This window comes from Temnothorax americanus, unplaced genomic scaffold (genome assembly GCF_048541705.1).
Source record: "Temnothorax americanus isolate GAGA-0224 unplaced genomic scaffold, ASM4854170v1 Scaffold15, whole genome shotgun sequence".
Lineage (NCBI taxonomy): Eukaryota > Metazoa > Arthropoda > Insecta > Hymenoptera > Formicidae > Temnothorax > Temnothorax americanus.
This window is the reverse complement of record NW_027509286.1, coordinates 3331189-3359007: the sequence shown is the minus strand read 5'-3', so window position 1 is coordinate 3359007 and position 27819 is coordinate 3331189. Positions and strand designations below refer to the sequence as shown.

Below are 27819 nucleotides of genomic sequence, written 5' to 3'. Positions count from 1 at the left end.
CTTTGGTCTCCCTCTTCATACCTGCCCTCTGCCTTCATCTCTCCTCGTGCCTGCTCTAAGGATCACGCGGCTATCCTAAACTCCCATCCGCCGATTCTCCGGGCAATCCTCAATATCTCGTTTGCCGAGCTCGAATTCGCAATGACACGCCTATACAGTCGTACCAATATCTAATTTGATCTCGCTCGTGAAATGCCATCCATCCGCATGCAAGCGAGCGAACGGGGTAGGAAGAAAAGAGAGATCGGAGAGAGATACGTGGGGGCTCTGTCGGCACGTAATGCGTTATGCCGATAAAATTTCAACGTTTCGCTCTATCGCTGCGCTCAAGATATTCCTCGAAGCATGTTCCTCGTGATTACTTAGCGCGCCCACGCGAGATCATAATTAATTGCGGAATTCGCATGAGCGAGTATCCTTGATGCAATGATAATGATACAGCCTCAGGGAGAATTTGGAACGGGGGTGCCAGCCGATACAACCAACCGCAACGGCGACGGTACTGAGCGACAGTGCTGAGAGTATTCATTTATTACGCTTGCATGACTAATTGTTCATTTATTTCCAATGATTTGTTATCGCGTTGTAATGACCATTTGACAAACCCTTTGACAGGTGATTTGCTGCAGGTCGCGAATTAAATAATGCAGAATAAAATATGATTGACTTTCGACATGTTGATAATATCATGTTTCATGAAATCATATTCATATGTAAAACATTCCATAAAATTACTACTGTATGAAATTTCATACTTCTCTGTTAATGGCGCCGTGTTATGATGCGATGAGCGAAACAAATTTTTCTCTTAACGTTTTCCTTAAGTCTCCAAAGAAGTTTGTTTTGAACTGCGAGGCGCCGACTGATTTATACGAATAATATTTCACCGCGTCCTGTCGCTCGTGAAAATATTTGGATTTTGATTACCGCATGATTGAGATCTAAAGCTATATCAGGAAGGTACTGAAAACGTGACGTTGATGTTGAGGAATGAACAAGATTCATCAAACCGCATCCGGCGAACGATGAAGGTTCGCCTCGGCTTGATTTCCGCTCGGCTGCTCATTGATATTCACGCTAATCACACGACGTTATCGATGCTGATGTATTTTGCTTCAAGGTTCCTCCTTTTTTATTTGGCGAGAAGATTGCGGGAGATAAACTTTGTGAAATATGCGTCTATTAATCATGCGTAAGTAACGTAATTTATCGTGCCGGTAATGTAACAAAATACTGTATTTAATTTGTATAATACATCACGTAAGTACACCGTAAATGAAACATCCATTACGAAGGAAATGTATTTAGCGTAATACTGATGTTTGGAATTCTATTTGATTTGTATAAACGTCACGGGGGATTAATCAAAGTGTGTAATAGTACGGAGACCGCTTGTAATATGTAGCTTTAAAGCGCCGCGTTGCGAGATTGAAAGCAAAATATAATGTATTTCCATGCTGTATATTTTATCTACTTTTTAATGCCGTAATGATCACAATCCGAAAAATAAAAAAAATCATTTAAAAGATTTAAAAAGAGAGAGAGAAATATTTGTTGACGTCACCGTTTGTAATAAAACAATGATATTTTAAAAATAATTTTTAATATATGAGAGATGTAAAGTTTAACCAATACAAAGGGCAGATAGATAGTTGTTGGTTTTCAACGATGCGTATTTTATAATCTCTTTCTTATCAGTATATCCACTGAATTCACTTAAATTTAACGACGATTACGCGCCAGTGCTTCTTCTGCAAAATGGACTTGCGAGATACGTTTCGCGGTACAGCGGGTCCCCGTTTCGCTCGAAAAAGCCACAATGGGTGCGTTCAATCGCTTAAGTGCAGGTCGTGGTTTGTCCGCCTGCCTGCAAGTGAAAGGGCGGTATTCAAGTTTTCTTACTGCGACGAATGTATACGTAGGTACTGGACGTTACATAACTAATGAATTGTACATCGGTGCTTACGTAACTCGCAGGCGTGCGACTAAAGCAGAGGAAAACAGAGAGAGGAGAGAGAGAGAGAGAGAGAGAGAGAGAGAGAGAGAGAGAGAGAGAGAGAGAGAGAGAGAGAGAGAAGGGCAAACACGAGAGAAAAAGAGAGAGGAGAGAGAGACAGAGAGAACTGAAAACGGAGGGTGAAGCTCAACGAATGCGCTGTATGAATAACATGCATTTATGCAGTGCCGACGCAATATGTAAGGACTCCTTCTCTCCTTATCCGCGAAGGACCAAGAAAACGCAGCAGTACCTCCATATTTTAAGGGACCCGACAAAGTACTCGATCTACGCCCCACTTCCCTTCCTCTTAGTCCATGCATTTATGCAATGACGTAATAATTTCGCGCCTACGTCCGCGCGACATCGCGCTCAATTTCCCGCGTTCTCCTCAATCTCTGGCACGACACGCCGTATACCGCTTATATTTATCGTTTACTCACAAATTTTACCTTACGCGTCACCACGAATATATCGGCTAAAGAAAAAGAGAGATTAGCTCGCGAAGGAACAAGTAACGCGGAAGATACACTTTGAGACTGTGGTATTGAAAAGATGAATTTTATCGATCGTGTAAAAGACTCCTCTTCGCATAAGTACAAAATTCGGAAAGCTATATTCGAAAGGTAATTATCTCGGGCAGATATACGGCGGCTATAAACGTAAACGATTATGGACGTGCTTACTGAGACGCGACCAAGTTGCTCCACACTGAGATTCCCGGCTATCACTCCTCCGTGTACTATACTCAACTGCTTAAGTTATGTGTGGCGGTTTCTGCGGTTTCTGGCCGCTCACTGGAGTTTACACTAGCAAAGGCGCTCTTCTAACATTATCAAGGCGCGATAGCACGTGCCATGAAACACTATATCCTACCGATTGTTCAACTAGCTGCTTTGACTCTGTGTGGGTGGTACATATACGTGTGTGTAAATTATATTTTTCATCAATTACGCCGCCGGGAATCTACGCTTCGTCATATTTTAATTCCCGCGTATTCGTTTCAGCAAATTTTAATAAATATTACACATTTATAATTAACGCTATCTCCAGACGGAACGTTAACGAATTTTTACCTTGCCCTCGGGGCACATGAAAACAATATTTCATTGTACGAGATGGCCAATTACATAACGTGAATCCTGCGATTTGCTGCCGATTAAATGCCATTTTCCGGGAGGGGGAGGAGGAACAAAGTACGAGGAGAAATAACAGAGGAGGAGCTTCTCGTTAGGATCGCTTCCGGATCGGGAACTTTGCCATCTTAGCCACTCAGACCTCGTGGCTCGTGGGGTTGGGAGAGCGCGGAGAGCTATGTCGGCGCAAGAGTCACGGCTCAAATCAGAGTAATTCCGCGTTTATCCGATTGGAAGGTGATTTTAAAACTTGCCACTTTCTATTCCGGAAAGTCGGTCCCTCGGTAATGACTTGCGGAGTACTTCGGGGAAGATGACAAAGATCCTATTTACCTCTCGATCAACGAACGGAGCGCTAATCCCTTTATGTTACTTCACGGACTAGAAAATACACCGCGGTACGTAAAAAAAAAAAAAAATGAAAGAGTATCGGCTGTACGGCTGCGGAATTGGCTATTAAGCACAATTAAATTTTCGTTGGAAAATGCCGTTCCGACAAACAAGATTTTATTGACTTTTAATCGTTACATGCGAAGCGTAAAGATAATTGGCAATATTTTGCGTTAACATCGGTATTTCGACCGTACCTATCAATATTGCTTTAATCATCGGCGCATTTGTAAAACGGGGATGAATAACCAAATCGACGTTAATTATATCTAGTACTCGCTGAAAAGAATAGTTTTAAAAAATGATTGCATCCCCAAACCGACACGGCACGGCACGGCGCGAGCCTCGGCACGCGCTCCTCTCGCCTGGCAGATTTAAATTACATTCCACTTCGCTTCTTTCGAAGATACATTTTATAAACGAACGATGGGAGAGAGTCGGCCGTACTTTTATTGGAAATATTCACTTTGAACCTCATAGCCTTATAAGCCAATTTTAACGGACGAATGAGAGAACAGGAATAAAATTTTGGCGATTACGGATATACGTTGGAGTTAAAAATTCTCGGCTTTGCGCGAATACTATAAGTTTAATTGAGGCTATGTTCAAAATATTTCTGTTATGCGCGGGGCGCGTTTGCTCTGACGATACGGAAGTGCATTGTGCCAAATTTGCGCGTATATGATCGAGGCAATGTAAATGTCCCCATGAAATATTTACACGTATTTGCGCTGAGTTGCGTTGAATATTGAATTTTCTCTTTACCCCCCTCCCCCCCCGCGTTTATTAAAATTGATAATTCCAATGAAAATCCTCGCAAATATTTGCCGAATTTTGTACATCAATGTATCCAATATTAACTCGTAATCCGCGGTAATACCGAAATTCGAGGTTTCCACCTTACTAACCGTTAACCGGCACATTACACGGCTCTCGTCTTCTCACATAGTCGCCACCACATAGGCTTTCCCGAGCGTCGACAGGGATCGAAATTCTTTGGTCTTCCCACCAGAAATTCCGGGAGTACCAAGCACGGCATAGTGCGTCAAGGCGCGTGATCCTCTTAGCTGTAGTTCGCGCGTAATCTACGCTCCAAAGTCGCTCTCAATCAGCGCTACGCAGCTTATAATTCAATATATCGAACCCTTATCCGGGCGGCCTAACTTCAGCGCCCACCTGCGCGCTTTCGTCTTCGACCCTTATCCCGAAACCTCTCGGCCACTCTCCGCCACATGGCACACACCAGAGTGATCCGCCTGGAATCTCGAAGGAAAAGAAAGAAATGAAACGTTCGCTCGGCACTTTTTGTCTTTCCACGATTCCACGATGGGAGAGGGGCTTCGAGCGTCGTCGTGAACGTCGCGGAGCAGAAGGGGATGAACGGAGTTACCTTCCATCGGCCTCTTAGCCCGTAATTGAATAACGTGTCTCGAGGTACCAACTGGGATCTGGGTACCGTGATATAGTGGAATACGACCTTCGTCCACATCCTTGCCCTCCCCACCCCTCTCTCTCTCTCTCTCTCTCTCTCACTCTCTCAACGACTTCAATCTTTTCCTATACTCTTTCTTGTTCCCACCGACGCTCCCGCACTCGTTCGGTCCGATACGTGATGAAAGATTGCTCGGTGGATAAATTCCGTATCGTTTTAGACTATCCTGAGATCCCGAAAGTTTAGTTCGTAATCGTTCGTCCCTTTACAGTCTCTCTTGTTTTCCCTCCCCTATCTCTTTCTTTTAAGAAGATCGATCGAAACTGAACTACGCTCATGTATACGTTTGCGCTGCGCTGCGGAGAAGTGATATCCGTGCGCTTCCGTGCGGGAAGCTCAGATGATGTATATAAGTCGAACCTTTAAAATATTCGCGGTGTCGGTCAGAAGCACGTTACATTCTTACTTGTCACGGGTAAATAATGCGACGTGATAAACGGGGCCTGGATCAATGCCGCCAGCCGAGGTCGCCGAAAAACAAGGGCAGATCGGGTGCGTCGCAAGCTTTATTTCAAGGAGAACACGCTCTCCTCCCCGTGATATTACATAAGTAATGTCGGCGTGTCCATGCATCTCATAAGCATCCGCGTACCAGATCTCTTGCGAAACAAAAGAGAAGACGGACTTAATATATCGACACTATTACCAGTATTATTACCAACGAAAATTGGAGTCGACACGCTACCGTTATCTAATGTCGTACGTATATTACACATGCGAGGTAAACGTATAAACACATTAATCTATGTCGATGAAACTTTTAGCATGTCTAATCAAGTCGATGCGCGACAATATTTCTATTGATTGATTAGCGTTTTCAACGGAGAGTGTATAAAACCGATATATACGACGTGAAAAACTGTGAAACTACCGAGCATTCTGTCGTCGCGATCCGGATGGTATGACATCTTCCCAAGTACACTTTCCGTAGTTAAGATTAAGTGATCCGGAAAAGCATTTCGGGTAACGCGTGAGCCTGAAAACTTTGCACCGTTTCCAATATGACGTAAGAGGTCTTTCAAAGCATAGCATCATCACGCCTTTGGCACTTGCGCCGTATAGTAAATTTCAAGTATCATCGAGCCAGTGGCTTGAAGTAAATTCGCCGTTTAACTGCCCAGTTAGAGACCATGATTGGAAATACGTGGCCATACATCTTAAAATGTTCGAGAAAAAAATATGTCCCGCAATACATACCATCTCTTACGATTTGATTGTTTTTCAATATTATACTAATTGTAAGCAACAATATATTATAAGTCAGTTTAATCAGTTTAATAAATTTCTCTATTATCTAATAATAATTCTATTAAACTATCAATAAGAAAGAGCTAGAAAATAATACTAACGCTATTTATTCCCAATTAAATAAAAAAGGCACTAGCATATATTTATAGGACGCAAATCGACATGGCAATCAAAAAGTACAATTTAATAGAAAATAAGATGAACTCACAGATATCGGGTATTTCCACTGTCTTCCTAAAGTATGTTTCCAAAATGGATACGGGATGCTCATTTTTATATTTCCCGGAATCTTACTTTGTATGTAGGAAATTTTACATCCCTAAGAATAAGCTTCGACTCGAGATGATCGCAAGAAAGATCTATATATTCAGAATAGCTGGTACGGCGCATTGGTGCGCCGTAAAATCGCCAGATTCGAAAAGATCGCCCCACGAGTGGGAGTATAGGATAGAAGAGAAAGCACCACAGGACCTTTCCTCTGGAAAAAAAGGGACGAAGAATGTAAAGAGAAAGAGTGGGCGGAAACGCGGATGGAGGATACTGCGCGCGGTACAGATATTCGCATAGGTGCGGAGAAACAATCTGGGATACGGTCGGCGCGATACAGGACGGGGCGGCGAGGTCTGAGGATGGTGAAGGGCGAGGCGCCTGGGTATAGGAATCGGAAGCGAGTAAAGAAAGGGGCTACGGAAAGTGTAGTCTAGAAACTTTATCCACTTTGCATGCTGATGGTCACAGATTCGGGAAGACAAAATGGCGCGCGGTAGCAAAGGGTAGAAAAGAGGAAGGGAGGAAAAAGAAAGGAGAAAGCGGCTGGTGGGCGCGCGGATCGCGATTCACACAGAATCGATTCCCTTTGTGCCTCACCGCCCCGGCACCGCCGCTACCGCGCGCTACTGCCTCTGTACCTTCTCCCCCTTTCTCTCTCTTTTTCTCTCTGGCTCTGTCCCGCTCTCTCTCTCTTCTACTCTCTCCAAACTTTGTAGCCAATTTACGAGCGACCAAGTCAGCGCCCTTCGATTTTACGCTAATCCGATGCTGATGTCGTGCCATAGACGAGGCAAGCCTCTCCCTTTACGTCAGACAGAGACCGAAGGGGATTTCATTTTCCGCGGTCCGTGCCATTCCTTCGCCAGAACAGGTCTGTTTCAAGGTAACCACTTCCCCTCACCCTCGGGCTCGGTACTCGGCACTCTTTATCGCGCGTTCCTGTGTTTCTTTGCGCTTTCCTCTCTTTCCGCTCATCCCGCTTGTATACCCGTTCTCTCTCTTTTCCTCTCCTCTCCTCTCTACCTAGATCTTGTCTCTCGTAACTCAGCCCTGACGAGCATCCGCGGTCGTTCGAGAAGGTAATGGGGTTTACCGGGAAGAACCGGCGGTACATTTCATCCGGTGTGGCCGATCGAGTTACAGAATTAAGTTCAACCGTACCGGAATAACGACCGGGCCTCTCATTCCCTCTTCTCTCCGCTGCTCGGGCTGCTCTTCCACTTCCGCCCGGTTTCGTGACCAGGTAAAAGAACGATTCGAAGCCACGATAACGATTTAAGAAAAAATACTCTTGTTTCAAACGATTCTCCGTGATCGTTTTCGTGAGTCGCGGAACACACGATAAGATTCAGCTTTATGACAGTCATCCTCGATTGAAAAGTCGTCGAGAAACTGAGCTTGTGAGCTTCGATTCAAGGACTAATATCCCGGTAAATTACGAAAGGATCTCTATGTTCCAAGGTCAAGCACAGGGTAGCGATAAAGGCACGGGTCGTTATATCTTCGGATCGTTTCAACTTCCTGATAAATTTTTCCCGGTAAAGATAAATTTTAATCATGGTGTCACGCTGCGCCGTCGTCGATACGATGAAACGAGCACGGCAACGAGCGCAGTAACGCTTCCCGGGCGAATGTGTATTATCCAATTATCCATTCGCTCGTAACTGTCCCTTAAACTTGTAAAATTCTTCATATTTTATACCGCAATCGGCGCAACCCGCACGATCGATTACGTTTACGAGTCGCTCGCGAGTTTACAGCGCGAGCAGCTGCACAAAAGCCTCCCGTATACGATCTCCCGGGACGTCGATGATCAATCACGCGTCTTGACTGCCAATAACGGAGACATTCTGTCCACCTAAAAATTGAAATTCGAGACGGTCGTATAACCCGGCGTGCGGACGACTTCCCGATGCAGATACGTATTCCCAATTGTGCTATATCCGGTGCCGGTGACAACTCAGCGACGACGGGAGGAGATGAAAGCGGTCACGGAGAAGGAAGGAAAGAGGAAGAAGAGAGAGATGAGAAAGGAATAAGAAACGGCTGGAATAGGCAACCGACAGTTGTAGAAGAGATGAGTTAAAAGGTGCCAAACGCGCATAAGGAAAGTCGAATGGATCGTAAACGACCTGTTGGGAGAAACTGCGCACCAGTAAGCCGATCGTGCGCAGGATGTTGAAAATCTCGGAGATACCGCATCTCTTTCCCGCGGAACGAGAACCGATGCCGCGATTCTCAAAATCGGCTCGACGCGATCCGAAAAAAATTGAAATTCTTGGTGAGAAAAATGCGGGATATCCGAGAGCGGGCGGCGTGCGAGTCAGCTGTCATTCACGTGATTGCACGTCCGTCAGTCATCAGGAGCGGAATGCCGCCATTCTCGCAACGCGCCCGTTCGACATCCCACGGCACGACGGAAGGGTTCATTAATTTTCGACGATGACGCTACAGTTCCTTCCGCGTCGGCGAAGCTGACACTCGATATCGGGGCGTTCGACACGCTATACGTTGGGATTCATTCTTGCCATGTCGAATTTCGCGTTCGCGAAGAGCCGCGGCACGTCACCCTCATCAAAAATGTCATTGTGACAATCGTCGGCGTTAATAGGATTTCGAATAGGCACACTCCGTCTTACGTCTTCGGAGGCCCGCGCTCGATTAACATTAATAGACGGCGTTTGTCGGTGAATGTTACTTTTGCGAACGGCGTAGTAAATCCAGTCCGCGTAAATTCAGACGAAACGAAGATAGATCGTTCCACGTGTATCGCCACACGGGTGCGAATGCTCGGCGGATCATGAAACGCACCGTTGTCTTCGGATTCGTAAAACTTCGCACCGTGAAAACCGAAGCGATTCAGCTTCGTCTGGTATCTCGCTTCTACATCATGTCCACGCTTGGCCTGCACTCGGGAGAGAGAGAGAGAAAGAAAGAAAGAAAGAGAGAGAGAGAGAGAGAGAGAGAGAGAGGAAAATAGATAGAGTAAATCGGAGCGAGAGGTGATTATAGTGGTAGTCGCGCCGGCACAGTTGTAACCGTGTCGCGCACGAACGAGTCCAGTAGATTCTAAATGGCGAGGCGGATATAATATCTGCGTATCGGAAGGGGGGGACTACCCCTTTATTGCTTCGCGTATGGAGTCGTAAACAATGCGCCCATATGAAACAATGTTACGACGTTACCGCGAAGCTGCGCGAGGATTGCTCGGGTATTTCCCAGCAGCTTCCACCGTCACTCCGCGACACCGCGCGTCTCTCTTTCTCTCTCTCTCTCTCTCTCTCTCTCTCTCTCTCTCTCTCTCCCTCTATCCTTCCCTTCCTCCCGCCCCCTCCTTCTCTGTCATACTTATCGGGGATACGAGATTGTCTACACTGCCATGGCGTAGTTACCGCCACGACGGAGTTTCAGTTACGAAAAACAATGCTTGGTGACACGACAAAAACTGCTAGAAACGTCGGCCCTGCTCGTTGATGATATTTTTTTTCTAGCTTCTTTTACTCCCCCGTCCTCTTCGCAACCAGCTCGCCGAAGTACCACGCTCGCGAGAACACGAAAATTATTTCACACCTAGCGCATGAAATGTTTTTAACTTGATGCCGAATATGCGGAGAGCTTAGAAAAACGCTCTCGTTCAACTCTCTACATACGATAAAAATCGCTCATAAATCGCCGCTTGCGCCGCCGAGACAAATCAATCTTCGTATCGATCGTCCCGGATATCACCCAGTCGGAAAAAGAAAGAACAGAGATCTGATCGCTCCGCGAAAGTAAGTAGAAAGCGTTCGTGTCGCACGACTGTTTTGTATGGATCGCAATCACCGATGGGGATAGGCCACTCGGTAGCCTCAGAATAAAGCCGCACGCCCCTTCTTTCCGGTACGCTGCACTCCGATCCATTTCAGACAAACCGCCGCTGGACAATTTGCCTTGATATAATGGTTCTTGCTTACCTACTCTTGCATCCGCGTGCTCCAAATCGTATCAACTTAATTCATATTCACGGAACGAACTTGAGAATGGAAAGTCGGGAATCGAGGGGGAGATGGAAACGCGGTAAGAGCGCGGAAGGGTGGTCGAGAGCGAGAGGCTGGATTGGAGAGCGCGGTGGAGAGAGAGAGAGAGAGGCGAAGGACGGCGGGTGAGCGAGAGCGAACGTTTGCCCGAGCGAGCTGGATTTTAGCCCCGCTTCCGTCTCATTACTCGCTACACTCTGATTGAATTACCTACAATCAACATCAAACATTTTTAAACTCAATTTCATGTACGCGCAATCGTATATTTTCCCGCTTTTTCTGCGTTATGAAACCGCTTTGAGAAGTACGAGAGCTCTATTCCGCGAAGAGTCCGCGAGACGGGTCTGTTCCGTATTCGTATTACGTGCAGATGTACACGACCAAGTACGCCGACAATGGTTGCATCGTAATTGCTATCTCTTTTTCCCTCTTTCTCCTTTATCCTTTTTTATTTTTGCATCTCAGACAGATTAGAATAGACATAGTCTTTGTAAACTAATTTCTCAACGTTACACACATTTCGGATTTAATCATTTTAAATCATTAAATATTTTTTTATGTATAATATTTTCTTTATGCAGAACAATTCTTATATATAGTTTTTGCTAGTATAAAGTAGTAACATTCAGACAAATTTAAATTTTTTGGTGAAAATCGATAAAAAAAGATCCAATGTATAAGTAAAAAAAAGCGTCTTTAGTACTAGCACCTCTTCTATTTTATATTTTATAAGAATTTATATTTTATATACAATTTTTAAACGGAAGGTATTTTCTAAAGATGTTGTGTGTTGTGGGGTGTAGTTTGACGATATATGCTCTTTCTCTGATTACTGGATGCGATCGGATCATATTCTAGAATTCCGTTGATAACATAGCGAAGTGAAACAAAGATATGCAGCCAGACTCGCTTTACGACGAGAGCTAGCGCACAAGCCGCATCTTAGAGTCCTTAATTTAATAGACATTTTTACTGCGAGCTTGCTCGACTAATGTTACAATTATGCAACTAGTTAGGGTTCCTTTGTAACGTAATTTGTGGACGCGCGAGCCCGACGAGGTATGTCCCGCCTATCGTCCCTCAGAGAGAAGGAGGTCACGTGGCATAAACATAATTAGGTCGAGGGTAAGAGAAGCAAGGGGGCTCGAAGGGTGGCGAAGGGAGGGCTAGGAAGCATACCGAGGAATACTCATCTCTGTTGCCATGGGATCCTATTAACGCAGGAAATACTCACTCGACCGAGCGGCGCGAGTGGGATGTATTCTAATACTTTCGAGAGATAATTTCGCCAGCGTAAAATGCGAGAGGATCAAAAGCGACTTCAAAAGAAGCAATTAAATGTTTAATTCAAACATGCATCAGCTATGCTATATATATAACGCATAGTAATATTTATTATATAATATTTATATAAATATTTTTTATTGCGTAGTATTTTTTTATCAAATTTATTTCGATTTCGCAATTGTGATTCTATTCACGGAATGTTTGTAGTAATATGCTTAATAGACGATGTAATGTCTCTAATAATTTTATTAGAAATCGCACTGAACGGTAAACTCGCGGAATTTTATTTTAATTGTTTTTCTAATTGTTCACTTGTCTTACTTTCGTTGTATTTAACATATTAAGAGTTGATTCCGAGGATGATTCCTAATCTAATACGAGTACGATTGTTGCGAAGCTACAGAAAATCCCGCACGCGCCTGTATCTCTCTGGGAAGCGTTGATTTCGAATACGCGTGCGGATTCTGTCACAAAGGCTGGGTTTCGGAATTAAATTATTGCATGTGCGCGGCCTGTTCATTGGAATCCATAATGGCGGAATTGAATCGCTTTCCCGAGAGCGCGATTGATTCACCGAAACGAAGCACTAATCAAAATTAATTCCCATTATTTCGTTAATGACACCGTGCGTCGCGCTGCTCGTCACGCCTGCAAGCTCGATTTGGTGCGAATTAAAGATAATTAAGAACCTATTTATGCCGGAGGTAGAATTTCACCCCCCCCCCTCCCCTTCCCCCAAGAAAAAGGAGAAATCGATTCTGTAACCTTTCTGTTTCTTTATCGTCGTAAATTGCTTCGTTTTTTCCATTTGCGGTAGAAATTTTCTTTGAAGAAGAGAATATCGCAATTAACCAGGAGATCAATATCGTGACTATGCCCACAAAGTGCCTAAGTATTTCTTCATTTTAACAACAACATTTGCTAAAGCAGAACAAATCGTCTATATGTAAACCGCTTTTATAAAATATTAAAAACGCAATTTCTTTTCGGCTTAAAGCCTACCTACTTGCAATAATTAGCATGCGTAACTTTACAACGCATCGCGCAGTTGCCAGGATGATAAGTCCATTAATAAGGTATGTCTCTACTCTCTCAGTCTCTAAATCCTCGTAGGTGGAGAAGAGCCGTATGTTATCGACATACAGAAATGGTCCATCCTGTATGCGAATGCATCCAAAGCAATTCATCCACCGTACATGGAAATCTCATTAGTCCCAGATACATATATATAACGCCGCGGCATGCCTAATGGTTGAGTTCGGATCAAGCCATAGGACAGACGCTTTACTCGGAACTTGATCGTGTCGATGTTCATAATGCGTGAGCCGTGATGTGCTGCGTTTCCCAACGCATAATAACCATCGTAGCGTACAAAATTGCCGCAATCAATACGCGATCCAGCGATAACTACCACGACTGATAGTGCAGCTTGTTTCGGTTTGATTTCTCTAGGAATGCGAAATTGATCGCGAACCGAATTGTACAGTTTTAATCAGCTGTCGATCTCTTTTCGGAGTAAAAAAGAATGGATGATGGATCTGAATCCGTCACCATCGAAGAGATCAAAGTAGTAATCTCCATTCCAAATAGTAATCGCCGCGGAAGAATTTCCGTTATCGATAAGGGTTGTATATAATATCTCTTTATCCATTTTCGTTCTCCCTCTTTTTTTTCAATGATGATTACTAGTTGACGGGGGCACGGTGAGATACGGCGTGCGTTACGCAACGACGAGGCAAGTAGCGGACAAGCGAAGCGAGCGAGTAGGCGAGCGGACGAGCGGAGGGTGAACAGGAGGGGGAGGCAGGGACTTCATTATAACCTCATCTCTTCCCAGGGAGTGCATTCGAATTGAAAAACGCGCAGGCTTGTTTTGAGGCACGGTTACCGTGACAACGCACGTACACATACCACACGCGCGTACACGCTCGCGCGCTCACTTTCCCTCTGCCTTTCACCCCGCGCTGTCTTTTTCTCTCTCTCTCTCTCTTTCTCTCTCTCTCTCTCTCGCCTTTCCGCCCTTCACGATTCTCTCTGTTTCGCTCGTCCTCGCTCACTCGCTCGCTCACTCTCTCTCGCCCTCACAGCCTGTATACGTCGTCGGCGTATATCGGACGTAGGCGAAGAGCGCCACTCGCGCGGGGAGAACGAGGACGCGCACCGAGAGAGCAAGAGGGGTTGTGCGAGAACGGGGGTGGATGGTTGCTCGGCGCACGAGGAGAGTGGGGCGAACACGAGGCGCGGGGTGACGCAAGGGCGGCAGCGAAACGCGGGCATCGGCGAAGCAGTCACTATGACAACGGTGACAGGCGAGGTGTTAGTGCGCATCCGTGACCACGCCTACGTCACGACGCCGTGACGTCAGAGCGTCGACGGCAACGGCGCCAGCCGCCGACGAGGAACGTGGTGCACAAGCTCTCGCCGGCACACTCGCAAAGAAGAGAGAGGACGGCTGCCGCCTGTTGCTACTTCGCTACACGTCGGGTGGGCAACCCCCTTTCGCAACCACCTCGGCTGCGCTGTCCCTCTCGCGCGCGTATCTCCGCCACGAGGCGACGTCTCTCCCGCAACCCCACGCGGTAACCAGCCCCGCGTTCTCTTCCCTTCTCCCGTACGCCAGCGTTGTCTCTCCCTTTCGTCCTGCCGTCTCCGTCCCCCTAGTAGTCTTTCGCCCCCTCTCTCCCTCCAACAGTCGTACGAAATCCCCCCGTTCACCATCGCCGCCTACCCTACCACCGCGTTTCCAGAGCCACCAACACCCCTCTAGAACCCCTTACCCTCTTCCTCCGCGTCGAGCACCCTCCCGCGCGCGTTACCAGCCAGCAGCGATCCCCACGGCCACGACCGAGAGCCGAGACCGACCGAGAGTTGTCGGCTGTCCGCCAGTCAGCCATCCGACTCGCCGCCACGCCACGCCACGCCGCGCGCAGCGTGTGTTTCTCTGAATCGCGTTTCTAAAGCTTGCGAGCGTGAGAGAAGCCTTATCACGTGTCCCTCGTACCGTAATTCATCGGCGAGGCCCAATCTCGCGTGCACAACCCCTAAGGGTTCCGTCTGACAATACCGTGCGGGATACCACAGAGACAGAGACAGAGACAGAAAAAATCGACAACGTGCAAAAGGGAGGGAGGGGGACTAGATTGAAAGGTCCAAGGTACGGGCGAAAGGTAAATCGCGCTCGCCGGGGTTGCGCAGCGCGCGTTTGTCCACACATCCGGAGACCCGAAAAAAAAAAACCAGACGGACCATACGTGCAGCGGCGGGCGGACCATACGCGGTTACGCGTATGCGTACGGCACGCGCGCAAGTGCGCGGACGCTCATTGATAACACTTAGGAAAGCAGCCTAAGTGGTCACTGGCACACACGTGCCTGTGACGGCGGGGGTGCGACGCAGGAGCGGGACGTTTCGGGCGGCGCAGCATCCACTCATTCAGACGCTGATTCGCAGCAACGCAGCCGAGTTTTGGCGCCACGCTCTATTCGGAGAACGGTCTATGGATCATAGGTCAGATGATATTATCAAGATACCTTATGCGCGCGATAATACATACGACAGTGCGACGGCGTGAGGGATGGGGTTGCGGGAGGTCAGTGTGGCAGTGAGAAAGAGTGAGAGAACGAGAGAGAGAGAGAGAGAGAGAGAGAGAGAGAGAGAGAGAGAGAGGGGGGGGGGGGAAAAGGGGTAAGAACGAGTGAAAGAGGGACACGCGACGATCGAGCGCGCAGCACACGCACACAGGGCGCGATGCGGCCGTGGTCGACTCGACTCGACAAGTCGGCGAGTGGCGCGTGCTGGTAACCTGTTGCCGCCGCCGTGAACGAGACTCCCGAAGCCGGTAATCGCGAGCTTAAGGATACATTACCGCGTGACTGTCTAAACAGATGATATCGCGTCGCCGGTTACGTTAACGGATGAACAGGGCACGTTACGGGGGAGGTGGGATTCGCGAAGATGCAGCCGCGGCGACATTTTACGAGATACGCGCCTTTAGAATTTCGTGGTGAACGGCGGGACAGGATTGCGGGTTGGGTCATTATCCTAATTGGCTGATTCTATCTAGCCAATAAAAATAAAAGGGACACGTGGACGTGCAAAGTCGCGACTACTTCGGAAATATGATACCATTAGTAATAAAAGGAGTTTAGAGAAACGGGACCGGTTACGTTTACCTTCTCGAATTTCTCCCTCGGCTCTCGCTTTACAAAGTTTATTTTTGCGAACAAGATGTTTATCGAAAAACTTCCATTTGAAACTTTTTATTTATTTATTAGAACATCGATGGAAGAGTAGAACCTTGTACTCACTTGCAATTCGCCGAATGCTGTTTCTCTAACTATAAGCAGGCTATTGGCATACGCTCGGTGTTATTACGTCTACGCAAAAGTAGCACAATTTTACAATGTGTGTAACTAGTTAGACGTTAATATACCATGTATATATAATATATTTTAAACTCACGTAAGATGTAAAATCAGTTAAAATGTAACTTTCATTGACGATGTTTAATGAAGACAAGCATCGAATGGATAAACGAGGTCAGAATAGAGCAAAAAGTAGGCAATGCGAATATCTAGGTCATCTATCGCGGTTCTTCTGCAAATGAAAAATTTACAAGTCGCCATCTGGAATACATTTGCATAGAATTCCGTAGAATTCGTTTGTTCAATATCTGTTTTGAATATATTAATAACGAATTTCATGGGTACCAGAATCCCTCTCGTGCATATTCACGTACCTATTAAGTTTCTCGAATACGAGTGCCAATAGTTTCTAGTATAAAACCATTTCTTTCTTGACAAATTAACACATTTTGAAAGCATACTGTTTTGGAAGGTATTATAAATTGGAAAAAATATTGTATGAATTATAAATTTATCTATTTAATCATAAAAAGATTATCTAAAATTAATTCACATCTCCATAACACTGATTTTAGTCAAGTAAGTCCGTCCATTAGGTAGCAATATAATTCCTTCTCAATATATATAATTTCAAAATTGTACTCAATATTTGCGCGATCATCTGCAACTACAAAAAGACAATCTGTGTTAAGAACATCTAACAATTAGTCTTACTTACATCTAAATCTACTGCTAATGAATTATGCCTATTCAAAGTTTGGAGAACAAATTAACACAATTTTCGTCACGTACATAATGTGAAGAATTTCAACATACATCAAGATTTCAATTCCCTATAATTCGATATATATTGTAGTGTCGAAGTATTTATTAATAATATAATAATAATAATATAAATGAGTCTCGGATGACTCATTTAACAAGATTCGTACAGAGCATGTCGGTTTCAGCTTTGCTTTCTCTTTCACCGCACAACTCCTCTTTGCGCGCACGTTATGATTTGACTTTTACGTAATAAATAAAGAAGGACAGACAAAAACAGATATCGCTGACTTGACAATTATACACGTAAACAGCTGACATACGTTTGGCCTTGGTCTATAATCAAATATATCACGAAAATATGTGCTTAAATGGTAAATTTCTTATTTTGAAATGAAATGATAATCGTGTTTGTCCATTTTATGCTCGATATAACATATACGCATATTTACAGCAGCAGTGAGCTTTATGTACAGGGGAATTAAATTTCAAAGACCTTCCCGTCGCGCCATTTCGAACGAAGGGTGTATTTATTACCAAAGTAAGCGTCGCGCTGTGTAATTTTCAACAAATAAAATTTCTCACGCAGATATCGCGCACAAAGTAACAGAAAGATGACACCGTTGGTCCGTGAAACTTTACTCACAGAGTTACCGTAATCCACGTAGAGAATATACGTCACTTTTATGTTATACGATCTGTCCGATTCTTTTTGCAATATCGCACGATCTTTGATGCTTACAACGGTATTCGTAAATAGTGAGAAAATTACTTTTCCTTGCCTCGTAAGATTTCCGCCGTAATATTATTTACCGAGACGCGACGAATTATTTTCTAAAATACCGCGCATCGCGACGCGATCCAATTTCTAGCAAAAATATTTGTCGATGACGGTAAATTCATTAAATACGGCTTAACATGGGCGAGTGGAGGCCTCGTATAAGTTTTCAGGGAGCGTGTGACATTAGCTTTGGGGGCGTACCGAAGAATGTGGAATGAGGTTGGAAAGTGGGGTGTATGTGAAGAAGGACCCGACGCGCCGCGCACGATATACGATATATATCTTTGGACGAGGCTACGTGACCGGAATCCCGAGGAGGTTAAAGTTGGATTTGTAACGTATTTTTCCCCGACGTGGAAATACCTATCGAGTTGGCGCGCCGCGTGCAACGGCGTCCCGTAATTTCCGTCGTGGGGTCCTCTCTCGATTGACACGGGGAAAGGAAAGATTTACGTTCAAAGGAGACCTAGGCGGGGTGATGCACACACACACTCACGCATGTCACGCACCTTTACGCATGTACGAGGGATAGAGTTCGCGCTACTTGTCGCATACCGTAGGATTACTTTTTAAATTTCTCGCAGTTTTCTTCCCGCGTGACGGATCGAGCCGTCAATTTCTTCAATTTCGCTAATGTATCTTCGTCGTCCGCGAAGAATCACGCATATCGATGCGTAATATGCTCATACCGATTTATATATTCTCTGCGAAATTACACGTCGCATCTCCGTCGCGATATCTCTATCTGTATACCGCAGCGGCAACCTTCAAATGCCACCAGTGAATTTTCGATTTCCTCAATTTCCTCGGTTTCCTCGACGGTCGCCAGCAGCCTTTTTTGATCGCGCGCATAAAACTCCCCATCCGGGTGTTTCATCTCTCCCCCGGCGTTTGTCCCCGCGCGGTGTGTTATACCTTCGAAAGTTTACCCAACGGTGCATTCTCTCAGCAGTGTTACATTTGTCGAGATGCAACACGATTCCGAGCAAGATAAATGAAGCTCGCTCCCGTTGTTTCTTCGGGATGGAGGAGAAAGAGGGCGAGCCATAAAATGCGCCATTCGTTGAAATATGTTCGTCGGTGTTTCGCTGACAAATACTCTTTACACGTAAATTATGCGACAGACGTATCATTCCGGCGTTATTTAATTTAACGTTCCGTTGATTACGGTTTTTAATGGAATCCATTCATTACAGATTATCTTCATTCGGATCGGGAACATTCGTGATTTAAATCATAATTTGAAATTATTGTTTTATCATTTTTAGATGTATAAATAAAGAAATATTGATGACATAATAATAAGACACGCTTGATGAAAGTTGATTTTATATTTGTACGTGTTGAAATGTTTGAAGATATAGAATTATAGACGACAAACTCTGATAACGTAGCTTACACAAAGTTAATCAGACATAATGCATTACGCTAGTGCGTTGCAACAGGATACAGAGGACTTGTACGATGCAATGCTAGAAAATGGAGCAGACGCTATAGATACTAGAGCCGAGCTGAATTATACTCTGTTATGTTTGTGCCTTTATAGGTGCTGCTTACCGGAGAGCTCGCAACGCTGTATCTACGGTATCCTCATTATATCCGGTACACGTGCGTTCTAATCGAATAGAGCTTTAATCGGGAAAAGGGGTGACAACGTACTTCGCAATTCACCCGATACGATATATTTTTTAGAGCGCGAAGCGTTCTCGGGGACTTGTAAATACGCGGGGCAAGGAACAACCCGCACCCTAAAGTAGAATTGATTCGGTTTATGCGCTCTTAGAATCCGCCAGTCCGCTGGAAATCGCGAATAGTATCCGCTACTTTCCGCGTTATACGGAGATTCTTTTTATTATCGAACTCAGAGTTCGATACCGCGGCGGCGCTCATAAACACCGGCGAAGAGAGGAAGACGCCCGCGATCGTGTTTACGCCTTTATTGCTAATATCGTTGTTCACGCTCGATTGTTCTCCGCGGTCGTATCGTTCGCGAAAGCGTTGCCGAGCTACTATCATGCATTGATATTTCACAGTTCCTTTTTACGGCCTATATTCTTTTGCTCCAAGGCGTCTTGCGGATAAGAATCTTGAGGATTTTAGTGCGTTCATCAAAACTTATAAATCTTCCCGTCAACTTGAATGCGTTTGGAAGTTGCTGTTCGTTATATGTACATTTTTCTCATAAGTTTATTTAACGTACTAAAAAATAAATAAATTGAAATATTAAAACGAGAAACGAACTTTCGTTATCGTCTAGATCTTTCAGATTATATGAAATTTTATTAAAAACAGCAAGTGTGGAAAAATATTTAAAATACTGATTGTTACATAAATTTGAACCGTAACTTATTACTGCTTTTTGGTTCTGTATTAACTATTATCTGAATAATACAACATACTACTTAGCATGCTGCTCAAAATCTTTCTTGGCTCTCTATAATGTAACACCAATTAACGTCATTCAATCAATTAACGATATGTTCTTTCTTTGTTACAGGTAAGTGTCACGCTCGCATCCAACTGTATTCTCGATACGTAAGTTATCAAAGTTACACTAGTTTGTAGTCACCATTTTTTTCTTCATTGTGTAACAAGAGGTAATAATCAGGTGGGGTAGGGCGAAGAAGGAGGAGGAAAATGCAATTCACTTTGTAATAAAAATGGAAATTAACACGAACTACGTGGACGGAAAACAAGGCTAACCTCCTCCGCCAGTAGCTCAGAGGGTAACGCGAAGGCTTGAATAAACAAACTCACCCCCGCTATGCCGGTTGCCACCCTCTTTGCCGTCTCCATCAGTCTCAAGGCACGGGCCAAAGGACGTTGTTATGATTGCTAATGGAAAACTATCCAATTCAAAGAACAAAGTGAAGTAACGAGTTACTTTACCACCGCACGAATACACTGACGGCGGCGGCTGTGAAACTTTCGGGTGGGGTGGCGAACGGGGAGAAAATAGCACGGTTTGTTAACATTAGCAATGAGAGCGGCAAAAAATCATATAGACGGACGAAAACGGCATTATTTGTCGCGAATAGGCGCGCATCCTCGTCACAATATCGAAAGGGGTTGAAATTCATATATGAAAAATAAATATTAAACATATAATATATAAAATTTTCCGTATACGCAATATTTTAATCATCCCTCGCTCGTTGGGATACTAATTCAGTTAATCACGCGCGAAATATTCGTATAATTTCTCTTGTATTATTTGCCGGCCGTCATTTCGAATAGAATGCAGAATTCGCAAATAAATGTAACGAGGAATTTTCATCGAAAATTAAGTGCGATGTTCCCGTATTCAATCGATCCATCATCGTCTCGAGGTCGGGAAATACGATTCATACATTGTGATGCATATAAATCTGGAGCAAAACGAGTTCCCAGCATCCGAGTTTGCGCGTGCAACGCGCCTCGCCGTGTCAAGCACCGTTTGATCTCTCTGAATTTCTCCGGCTCCGACGAAATTATCCGACAATTAGCAAGACCTTATACCCGCGCACTCGAATACCTACATCCGTTCTCCTCTCTCCCGTCACCACCGTCTCCTCCCGCGGGAGGCCGCGGATTTTTTAAGCTTAAGTCCCGGCAAGATTTAAATTTCAAAATTTCAATCTGGCTTGCAAATCTGTCCGCCTCCTTCCGCCCGCGCGCGAGCGAGCGAACGACCGCGCTTCCGTCTCTTCCTCTAGACGCGGCCAGATTGCGCGAGTCCGACATCAAAAGTCTTTTACGTCGCGTGCTCTTTTTCTTCCCCCTTCCTTTCCTCTTACCTCTCCTTTTCTTACCGCTCCCTCCTCTTGCCGTCCGCTTCTCCGCTTCTCTTGACGCTCTTGCGCCGAATTGAAAATTTCATCGCTGAATGGAGATACGCGTGCTCCGTCGACAAACATCCTCCGCCATTACCTATACGAAAAAAGATGGAACTTGGTAATATCGATTTCATCATTAAACTGTTAAAGAACTTAAAGCGATTTCTTGTTACAAGTAAATTATTCTGATAAAAAGTAAAAACTCTAAGAATGAAAGAACGTTATATACTTTTGACGTTATATTTGATTAATATTTTATACTATATTTTTCAATATAGTAACTTTAAATTGTTTATAGGATTTTGAATCTCTAGCACTATAAATGTGACTATTTTGATTGGGAAAATTATTTTATATTTCAATTTTTAAAACTGATGTTTGAAGAACTGTTATACAATATATATAAACTATATGCTGAGATAAATGAAAAAATATATACATATGAGAATCACAGCTAAAAGAAATTTTGTACCTCAAAGCACAAATAATAAAAAATAGTCATATTTTATAATGTTTGTTTCATACATTTTGAAATACATAAGTAAATTACGCGATGATTGTATTAAAGTGACTGCTGGAACGCATTTCGAGCAATAAATCAGCTTTCTATATCCACTCGAAAATCACTCCCTGTTGTGTGACACTGTCGGCGTAATTATCTTACGAGATATTAAAGTACGGCGAGATACCCGCGTACCTGCAGGAGCGAAGCTTGTCGGCCGACGAAAGAGGAACGTTGTGTCGCGCGGCGTCGCGTCGAGGCGCGTCGCGGCGGCGCGGTCAGGAGCGACGCGACGGTGAATGCCGGTGAAACTTTTAATTTTTCCTCTAAAAACTTTAGCTGCTCGTTACGTCGTCCTGAGTACATCGCGCGGTCGGCGACGAGGCGGGGCGAAATTAAAATTCATGCGACGACGCGCCTTTTCTCGGCCGCGGGTCTCCGCGGGATCCATAGGGCGTCCTGCAGGGCGAAGCGCGCGCAATGAAGGACGCTGCCGTACATCGCCGCGCGAGTACTAACGGGAAACAAGGAGGGACTACTCCGCGAGAAAGTGTGGGGAATTTACCCAAATTTGCAAATCAAATTTGTTCCCTGCTAGCGCGCGCGCGCGCACGCTCTCTCTTTCGTGCCAATTACCGTTCCTAAATCATCTTTGCTTCTGTTCACGCATCTGCGATGGCATGAATGTCTCGCGACTTAAGTTATATCATTTAGATCATTATTTTCAATACACCTCGTGGAGCGACATATATATTTTTTCGTTCTTCGTAGACACATTCGTATAAATTGTGCATAGATCGGATTATGGAGCGAATAATTTGGTCAAGATAATTACACTCGTGAAGTTCGGTGAATTTTTCGATGCACGGGATAGCGCGTCGGTCCATCCGCGAGATTCCAATAATAAACGAACCGAAATTCGCGTTACGATCACCGGTAATCGGAGTTTCGATTTTACAGCTCAATGGGCGCCGCCAGATATTAATTCCATTCGAGCCCTTTTGTTCCGGCCGATTTTATAGCGGGTATGGTCGCGCGCTATTTGCGACGAGTCGTCATATATAATTTTTCAGAATGGCAGCGGATCGGCACTTCGGCTGACAATCGCGCGATCAACACGTGAGGTGACGGGTCATGATAAAACCTCATTCACAGAGACCGCGCGTGGAATTATGATTATTTGCGCGAATCAGTGGAACGATTTAAAACGCCCATATCCAACCGCACTTCGCCAAGTTTCGCCCAGTGAATCCCAGAGGAAATTACATCTTACAAGCTCCGCCGTACACGCCGTACGAGTTACAACGTTTCAATACGGCTCGCATGCCCAAAGTTTCACATCTAGTGTGCATTCCGGGCTTTCACCGGGATAGCTCCTTGTACCGCGATATATCCGGTTTCCACGGTGAAATCTCGTGACAATTACGTTAATGGAGCCGTCATGGCGAACTTGGTGAATGATTAGCGCAGCAGGAGAGACGAGATCGCATCGGAAGACAGGAGACAGAAACTGCTGTCGTGTTTTTGCCCTTAAACTAAAATCGAGTCGAAAATTCGCTCATACAGGACAAATCAGTCTGTCGCGAGGTCCTAATTTTATATATCCCTTTACCGGTATACTCCTCCTCTATATATCCTGACGCGTCTTTCGTCTTTCTTATCCCGCATCATCTCGCCAAAGTTTTCGAAACTGGTGCGTCCGCCTCGGAAAGTTTTAACGAGATCGATTTTACGCCGGGGCGAACGACGAAGGTACCAGCGAGCGAAGAGATTGTCCTGGGAATGCTGGACGACGTTTTGTTGACAGTGAGCCATGTATTGTTCCTCGAGTCTCTCTCTTTTGCCAAATGTGAAGTGCTCGAAGCGGCTGCTACGCTTCTTGAAACTTCAATATCGGGCTGCATTGTATGCTGTAGCTCGACGAGCATTCCATTCCCGATTTTCTTATAACTTCAACTTTCCCCGTATTTATTATTATTTTATCGTATTGAAAGCATATTCCAAGCATAATGTTCGATTAAATCCAACATGAGGCAAGTAAGGCGCACTTATTGTATTTTTGAGACCTGCTTTTTGTTTGGAAGCAGAATTGATATGTAACGTTTCGTGAATCTACATGCTTCGCGTATAAGATTTTTAAAAACAGCACGTCGACAAAATTTCGACGTTCGTCATATCGTAGTAAAACGTACGAACTTTTGTGCAAAATAAATCGCGAATATATGTGCGTAAGGTCTCTAAGTTACAATTATGAATCTTATTTTTACTTGGAAATTTTCTAATAACCGCAATTTCCGATAAATACTGTCGAATCGAAATTACTCCAATTATGTAAATATTGTTGGCGGTCCATATTCCATATCACAGCGTTTCATGCTCGTTTATTTCGTAATATGAGTCGGCGAATAGCACATCGTCACTAACGTAATGAGGGCATGACGGCAGAATATGCGTGGGTCCACATTGATTGCATATTAATATCGGCCAGATCGTCGTGTACATACATGGAAATTATAGATTCCGCATATCTCCGCAATCACACCCGAAAGTAAGTAATGCATTAGCTAGCTCCTCATTTTTGCAAAAACTGATTACCCGCTAAATCTAAGCGTGCATTCGTATTATATCACGCGGTTAAGCGTTATCGTTCGCTATCAGAAATGTGGTATCCAATAACGCACATAATATTTACCGCATGCATACAGAACGCGTTACATTATTGATTTACAAGGTGTCTCTCAGTTCACTCCCAATTTTAATTTCAATGTCAGATTTTTTAACTAACGAATAACCGATTTTTTTTGTCAATCACAACGTCGAATTATCAACACGGCGCATTTCTCGTAACTATTATCAGATATGGTGAAACATTTATTTTACTTATTGTTAGTACGATATATTTTTATGAAAATATTACTAACACGCTATTTTTCCCGCATCCTTCCTTCTACATTCCACCATCATTAATGCCGTGTAACACTCATAAGCGGACATGCAGCTCCGCAAAAACGCGGAAAGTAATCTGGCTTAAGTTTCCATTTGCATTGACATGAAATTCGCGGGTATGCTAAAAAGGTTTACCAGATGGATTTGTGCGAAATAAATTTCGCGCCGAACTTGACGCGCGATGGAATCAGCACTTTCGTTAGCCGCGAGGGATGGCTTTTGAAAGAACTGTTCGGGGTATTAAGGTTCAAGCACGAAATTGAAAACGTACGCTTCGCGGAGATGGACGGCGACGGCGGAGCGAGAGAGAGCGGAGCTAGGGTGAGAGGGGTGCGCCAACGTGCAAACGGACGGCCAAACCAATTCCACACCCCAACTCGGCGTCAGTCACTGTTTCCAATCCCATTAGCGACACGGTGATTCGTGAATGGGCGCGAAAATGCGAGGCTTTTAATCAACGAGACTCATTATCATCAAGCGTTCCGCGATTTTCACCGCGTCGCGTCGCTCTCGCGAGTTAATGAACAGAATCGATCTGAATGACACTCGCGTACGGCAGTTTGCGTCCTAAGATTAGCAGCGGAACCCGCTGCTACGCGGACGATCTGCATTTCCCCCCCCCTCCATGTACGAGGCCAGCCTGTGAAAACGGCGGTTCCTAATGCGTGTCTATTAATCGAGGTGGGGCAGTTAGAGGGTTTTATGTAAGAACTTTCTAAGTACCGTTTAATTTAATGGCACTTCGAGACTTCGTACATAAAGCTTTTCATTTATAACATCTTGCACACAGTCGCCGAGTCTTAATTCTGGTTTCCATGCTAAGCCACGACCATCTAACAATCCGGGAACGCTGTTAGCCCATGTAATTCACGCCCATGTAACTTGCACGCATACTTTCGCCAAGAACTTATCCGCGATCCATTTGATAATAGCGCGGATGCTTCTTCCAGGCTTTTTCTTCGCAAATAAATAAACAACTGTGAGAATCTGCATTCTGTTTACGTATCCCCACGGCGATCCTCGATTCGCTTTTATATCTCTCTGAAGAAACCTTCATACTCGCAATTGCTCGAACGATTCGTATTACTCCCGCGGGTGTCGTGGTCGGCAAAATACGTCGTTTTGCGGACACTGCATCCTCGTCCGGGCGTTTCGATACGCGCCACGAACACGAATTCGTCCAGACAGCGAAAACATCCGCCTCCGCTTCCAGGGGGGAGAAAAGCGAAAGAGACTCGGCGATAATAAAAGAAAGCGAGCAGATGGCGGACGTTGGCGCCGCGCTAAAGTGACGTTATTGTGATACAAATTGAGATATAGAGTACTGGAGGTTCGGGAGGTGGTGACGAAGAAGGTTGAAGGATCAGCCGAAGCTGTTAGTCTTGATTATCGCGGACAGTCGTCCGCAGGAACCCTCGCGATGTCGACGCGAATCCGAGGGAAGACGCATGGTGTCCTTTCCAACGCGGTAGTCACGGTGTACGTCCTCCGTGCTCATCGGGGGGCTATTAATTTGTACAAATGCCACCCTTTATTAGACACGAGCTCATTAGCTCAGGGGACGGCGTTCCAGTACTACCACATCGGTATATACGCGTGTGCCCAGCATTTCGCGGTGATCCGTATATACAGACTAATTTTTATTCTTTAAATATAATCTCATTTTCTTCCTATTGCACGTACATAGCTTTATATTCATTGATAAAAGCGGGATATAATAATGATTAAATCCACGAGTATATTTTATTCTTTTACGAGACGAGATTTCATCGCTCATTCTTAATTAGACCCGATAACGTTGCGTTTAAGCCGTTTTAAGCCGTAGTGCGTAAATCAAATACGTTTCACTTCTTTAACTTCATTTACTTCATCGTCGTAGCAGCGCACTATATATAGCTCAATCAACTAGCAGTATATATGTATGTATGTACATACATATCCCGATCAAAGTGGACGCGTTTTATCGGGGTGCCTGAATCGAATGTACTGTAAAGCTTCGGGGGGCTACTCGGCAGTTTAGCGACGCCGACATAGTACCATCCTCATCACTCTCCGCGACCATCTTGCCTGGCACTTCGGCAAGAGCTTTATTGAAGTCCAGTCAATCTCTGTCGTCCGTAGTTTCCGATCTGAAGCGCACCGCGTCCAGCCTTTGAACCGTTGGAGGAGGCGAGGGTGGACGCGATCGGCTTTATATATAAACTTGAGAGACAAATAGCGCGAGGTCGTACTATGGTGGCAAAGGCACAAGTGCTAGGAGCAGGTGTAGCGCACGGGTATATACTGCCGGTGAATGGGAAGTCGGTAATTAAAATGTTCTCCCTTAGGAAACTCCGCCGCAGTGGCTCGAACTGCACCCAACTTTCTTTCGGATATCTATCTACTTACGTGTGACTTAGTCCTTGCCAAAGATTCTATTAAATCGGTTATTGAGACGTATAATTAAGTTGTAATTAATAAAAATTAAAGTCCGCGAGATTGATATTGCAATTAAAGACTAAATTTTTTCTATCTTGTACCGCGCGTAACTCCGATATTTGAAACTTTTTATATATTTCCGCGAATTTATTTGCTTTCTCTTTATGCATCTTTATAGAAAACAAATGACATTGTTTTACTTTTGCTTACGCCAAATTATTTTGCAGCGCAAATTCAAGAAGATCATTTTTGCACGACGAAAATATGCAATCCGTGCGTTTTCTGGTGAGAAATCCTTAGCAAATCTTTCTGACACTTTCAGCCTCGGCATATTCCGATGGGCGGTACCGCTCGCTTACTCTTTACTGTCGTCCACATTTCTTCTCTCTCTCTCTT

General features: G+C 44.7%; 1 protein-coding gene and 1 long non-coding RNA gene across 4 annotated transcripts in view; both read left to right on the top strand.

The window, feature by feature from the left end:
* Positions 1–27819, top strand: part of LOC143895228 (CUGBP Elav-like family member 4) — a 466213-nt gene that overhangs the window by 178990 nt on the left and 259404 nt on the right. For 2 of the 3 annotated variants that reach the window (XM_077402212.1, XM_077402214.1), the window contains exon 1: positions 14709–15342. The exons of the other annotated variant lie outside the window; for it this stretch is intronic. The gene's annotated coding sequence lies outside the window, so the exon portion shown is untranslated. Of the gene's footprint in view, positions 1–14708; positions 15343–27819 lie in introns of those variants that run through there. 3 annotated transcript variants of the gene reach the window in all.
* The window catches only part of LOC143895239 (uncharacterized), a 129331-nt gene that overhangs the window by 87069 nt on the left and 14443 nt on the right, over positions 1–27819 (top strand). The gene's annotated exons all lie outside the window — the stretch shown is intronic.